Here is a 5838-nt window from a genome sequence, read left to right on the forward strand (position 1 = left end):
TGGCTGAGGAAGTGAGGAGCCCGAGGTGACAGGGACTCTGGCTTAAGCCTCCTCTTTTGCCTCCTCCCCGAAATCTTCTTCCTCTTCCGCAGTGGCGTCCTGGTACTGCTGGTACTTGGACACCAGGTCATTCATGTTGCTCTCAGCCTCGGTGAACTCCATCTTGTTCATGCCCTCGCCCATGTGCCAGTGCAGGAAGGCCTTGGGCCGGAATATGGCCAACTGCTCTGAGATGCGCTTGAACAGCTCTTGGATGGCTGTGCTGTTGCCAATGAAGGTGACAGCCATCTTGAGGCCACTTGGTGGGATGTCACACACAGCCGTCTTCACATTATTGGGGATCCACTCCACGAAGTAGCTGCTGTTCTTGTTCTGCACGTTGAGCATCTGCTCATCCACCTCCTTCATGGACATGCGGCCTCAGAAGACAGCAGCCACCATGAGGTAGCGGCCCTGGCGCGGGTTGCAGGCAGCCATCGTGTTCTTGGCATCAAAGACCTGCTGGGTGAGCTCAGGCACGGTCAGGGCACGGTACTGCTGGCTGCCACGGCTGGTGAGAGGGGCAAACCCTGGCATGAAGAAGTGCAGGTGTGGAAAGGGCACCATTTTCAAGGCCAGCTTGCGCAAGTCGGCATTGAGCTGGCCAGGAAAGCGGAGGCAGGTAGTGACGCCGCTCATGGTGGCTGAGACCAGATGGTTGAGGTCTCCATAGGTGGGTGTGGTCAGCTTGAGGGTGCGGAAGCAGATGTCGTACAGGGCCTCGTTGTCAATGCAGTAGGTCTCATCTGTGTTCTCCACCAGCTGATGGACAGAGAGGGTGGCATTGTAGGGCTCAACCACGGTGTCGGATACCTTGGGCGAGGGCACCATGGTGAAGGTGTTCATGATGCGGTCGGGGTACTCCTCTCGGATCTTGCTGATGAGCAGGGTGCCCATGCCAGAGCCTGTGCCGCCACCCAGCAAGTGGGTCAGCTGGAAGCCCTGCAGGCAGTCACAGCTCTCGGCCTCTTTCCGCACCACATCCAGGACAGAATCCACCAGCTTTGCCCCCTCTGTGTAGTGGCCCTTGGCCCGGTTGTTGCCTGCCCCTGACTGACCAAAAACAAAATTGTCTGGTCTGAAGATCTGGCCAAAAGGACCAGATCGAACAGAGTCCATGATTGCAGGTTCTAGATCCACCAAAATAGCACGAGGAACGTATTTGCCACCTGTGGCTTCATTGTAGTACATGAAAATGCGGTCCAGCTGCAGGTCACTGTCCTCATGGTACGTGTCGGTGGGGTCGATGCCATGCTCATCGCTGATCACCTCCTAAACTTAGCACCGATCTGGTTGCCACACTGACCGACCTGGATGTGCACAATTTCCGTCATGGTCAAAATTAACTTTTTTTGCTCGTCTCCAGGAATGTATGGGGCAAGAAAATATGTAGGCTTTTTTCCTTTGCTGGTCATGGGTTGGAAGGATGAAACGTGCCCTGCAGGTTGAAGCAGCAAGATGCAAACGCGACGGTAGGAAGATTCTAATAATCCATGTTAAAGAGGAAATCTCAGGAAATTTTTAAATACATAGAACTTAATTAAAATGAAAATAAAACATAATATGTATGGGGAACCTAGGAGATGGCTCAGTGCAATAAGTGCTTCCCTGGCAAGCCCAAGGGTCTGAGTTCAATCCCCGGTTCCAGAAAAACAAACAAATAAACAAACAAAAAAAAAGGTCAGTGAAGACTCAGGACATAGGAAAACCTATAGTGGAACATCAGGTAGCTCAGTTGTGTCCCAAATTTTCTGATCAAGGAGAGTATGGGGCCACAGAGCAACGTGATCGATGATGTAGAGTGTACCTAAGGAAAGTCACCTGGAGAGAAAACATTCTCTCAGGCTTTCACAGAGAGCAAACTGGTCAAGCAGTGGCTGTGACTCATCCACATGGCTGACACTGACAAAGGATCTGCAAATTGTGGTACATGGTTACAGGATAAATCCTGAGGGGACTTGACTGAACTTATCATATACAAGAATTACATTTCTTGTTATACAGTTCTTGCTTTATCTTGGTAACCATCCAGCAGAAAAATATAAAAATGAGGTATATAATGTAAAGCCATATTAATATGCTGAGCTGTGAAAGGCTCAAGTCAACAACAATGGTAGTGGATAACCCACTACCATTGTGGACTACTGGACTGCATTGGATTATTTTGCTGAATTCATGCACCTATAGTATTTAGATGCCAGTGGAATACCCATTTCTGACAGGACTAAACAAAAAAAGGCGATACAAAGGAAGGACCATTTTTTATCTGTATATGCAGAATAGTTAGGATACATATACAGCTATTTTCACTCAATTCAATTTGAAGAAAGGTTTGTACCAATAGTATTTGGACAGGATATTCTGTCTGCATCTTGTACTATGGATAACCCCTAAGAAGATAACAATGTACAATGTATTCAATTATTGAAACTGTCCTATTAATCAGTTTTGAAACTGTCTCATTGATATTTGTTTCTCAATAAAATAAAATTTAAAAAATATGTATGGGACACTGGTAGGGCCATCATAATAGGAAAATTTATAGCACTAAGTGCACGTATTAGGAAAGAGTCAAAACTTACCCCTCAGGCACTGTGAGAAAAAAGTAAACAATCAGAAGGAAAGAATAATTTAAATCAATGAAATTTAAAATAGAAAAATAATAGTGAAAAATCAATGAAACAAAGACCTTGTTCTTTGAAAGGATCAATAAACAGAATATCTCTAGTAAGACTGACAAAAAAGGAAACAAAGAATATTACTACAGACTCTACAGACAACAAAATGATAAGAGAATATTCTTAATTCTATAAACACGTATTGGCTAACTTAGATGAGGTGGACCAACTCTTCAAAAATACTACCACCACTCGCCAAATATGAATACTCCTATAAATATTAAGAAAATTGAATGTGTAATTTTAAAATCATCCCAAAAGACATACACTGACTTGTGTAGTTTACTAAGGATTCTAACAAATGTTTTAAAAAGAATTGACAGCAACTCTAGACAATCTTTTTGAGATAATAAAAGAGGGTTATACTTTCTAACTCAACTCTTAAGGCTATAATTACCCTGATGTTAAAACAACAACAGAGATAGCACCAAAAGAAAGAAAGAGAAAGAAAGAAAAAAAAGAGCAAAAACAACAACAAAAAAGCCCTTATAGACCAATATTCCTCATGAATAAAGATAAAAAGTCTTCAACAAAATATTAGGAAATAGAATTGAGCAATATATGAAAATCTTAGGTTTTATGACCACAAGGGGTTTATTTCATGAGTGTAAAGCTGGTTTCATATGCACATTTCAATTGTATAATCTTCTATATTAACAGGTAAAAGAAGAAATATTTCATTATCATATTAACCATGCAAAGAACATTTAATAAAATTCAGAACTGAATAATAAGTTTTAAAAAATTCTCAGGAAAATAAGATTAAAATTACCCTTTCAATTGGATGAATACCATCTTCAGCAAACCTATAGCTAATATTTCACTTAATGGTAAGAGAATGACTCCTACACCAGCTTGTGTACACAGTAACAATTTCTGCTCTCATTACTCCTGCTCAGTATAGGGCTAGAAGTTCCAGCCAGTGTATTAAGGAAGGAAAAGGAAGTAAATGCAAAATAATTCAAAAAGGAAAAGTAAACTATGCCTATGTACAGATTACATGAAATACTACAGAAAATTCCATGCAATCTTTTACTGAAAAATCACACACAGACCCTTCTAGGAAAAGCAAAAAGATAGATATAGATAGATAGATAGATAGATAGATAGATAGATAGATAGATAGACAGACAGATATCCAAGAGATGAGATAATTAAGATAGGGCCAGCGAGATAGCTCAGCAGTCTAAAGTGCCTGCTTAGGCAGGCTTAGGTAAAGTACAAAGACCAAGGTTTGATCCCTGTACCACATGCCACACTAGTCCTGCCCCCAGGGTGGGTGGAGCCGGCCACAAAAAAAAAAAAAAAAAAAAAAAAACACCTCTAAGATAGTTAAGATATTGATAGTACTAATTTTTTTTAATTCATTGAAAAATAAAGGTTTGTGATAATATTGTTTGGACAATTAAATATTCATATCTTGTATTCTAAGTAACTAATTTAAAGATAACAATACACAATGTATTAATCATTGTTACTCTCCTATTATCTTATTTTGAAATTTTGTTTTTTTTCTTTTAAAAATGAAAAAAAAAACTTTTACAATGAATGTACTCAGTAAGATTTCAGGAAATAAAGTTAATTTAAAAAGCTCTGTGTTGTTATGTTTTTTCCTTTTCTTTGTAAGAGTCCTTTTGGCCTATTTCTTATACTCTGAATATGTATTTTGAAGAAAATAACATATAGTGCATTAACTATTATTCTTTTATTATTATTATTATTTTTTTTTCAGAACCGTGGATTGAACTCAGGTCCTTGCGCTTACCAGGGAAGCGCTTATTATACTGAGCCATCTCCCTGGCCCCTCTTTTATTATTTTGTTATAAATTTTGTTTTTTTCATTTAAAAAAATCATACAATGCTTATGACACATAAGGTTCTAGGTTTGAATCCCAGAAGTACATAAGTGTGTTTGCGTACACACACAAACACAATTAATTATAAATCTAACAAAATGTATACAGGACTTATATATTAAAAACTACACAGTTCTGCTGGAAGAAATCATAGAAAATATAAATATAGAGAAATACCACGTCCCTAGGTTGCAGGTCATGAAGATATCAATTCTTCCCATAACTGATAAGAAATTTAATATGCTTTCCATCAAACTGTTGGCAAGGTTTTTGTAAGTATAGTAAAAAGGAAGTAAAACAGTTGAAACCATTTTTAATAACAAAGGGAAAGGAGTCAGTCTACCTGATTTTACCTCTTTTTTTTTCTTTTGGCGGAACCAGGGATTGAACTCAGGCCCTTGTGCTTGCCAGAGAAGCGCTTATTCCACTGAGCCATCTCCTTGGCCCCTAGTCTACCTGATTTTAGAACTTACTCTATAGCTGTAGCAATGAGTGTGGTAAGGTGGAGAAATGCAAAATAGACCACCACATACTCTCTCTCTCTCTCTCTCTCTCTCTCTCTCTCTCTCTCTCTCCCTCCTTTCTTCCTCCTCTCTTTCTCTCCTTTCATTCCTTTCTTTTTTTTCCTTTTAGTGTTTGGGATTGAACCCAAGACCTTCTACATTCTCAGCCTTTTTTTTTTTTTTTTTGAGACAGTGCCTTACAAGTCACCAAGTTGCTTGAGCTAAGCTCAAATTTAAGATCCTCCTGCCCCAGTGACCCAGAGTTCTGGGATTACAGGTGTGTGCCATCATGCCCAGATACCAAATTGATTTTTGACAAAGTGCAAAAGCCTGTTCAATGGAGGAGAGAGGGGCTTTTCACTAAATGGTACTGGAGTAACTGTATATGCCTGGGCAAAGAACCTGAAAGTTTTGCACATCATGCCTTACAAAAAGGAAACATCAAATAGATTATGAATTGAACTGTAAAATGCCAAACTGTAAACATTTTAGAAAAAGACATAGGACAAAATATTCAGGATCTAAGGGAAGGGAGAGAGTTTTTAACCTTCACATTAAAAACATAATCCATAAAAGAAAAAATGATCAAATGAGACTTTGTCAAAATTAAAAATTGTGTTCTGCAAAACAACCTATTAAGAGGGCTGGGAGATGGCTCAGTAGAATAAGTGCTTCCCTGGCAAGCACAAGGACCTGAGTTCAATCCCCAGTTTCGCAAAATAAATAAATAAATAAATAAATAAATAAATAAATAAACAACCT

At 39.3% G+C, this 5838-nt stretch overlaps 1 pseudogene across 1 annotated transcript; it reads right to left on the bottom strand.

Moving 5' to 3' along the window:
* Positions 1-6: 6 nt before the first annotated feature.
* On the bottom strand, positions 7-1373 carry LOC105742663 (annotated as a pseudogene). The gene is made up of 2 exons (XR_002821794.1): positions 1209-1373; positions 7-1088 (listed from the first exon to the last, which is right to left on the bottom strand). The product of XR_002821794.1 is annotated as a tubulin beta-7 chain-like (transcript).
* Between the last annotated feature and the right edge of the window lie 4465 nt (positions 1374-5838).

The sequence above is a fragment of the Octodon degus genome, unplaced genomic scaffold, assembly GCF_000260255.1.
Source record: "Octodon degus isolate 3935 unplaced genomic scaffold, OctDeg1.0 scaffold00065, whole genome shotgun sequence".
Classification (NCBI taxonomy): Eukaryota; Metazoa; Chordata; class Mammalia; order Rodentia; family Octodontidae; genus Octodon; species Octodon degus.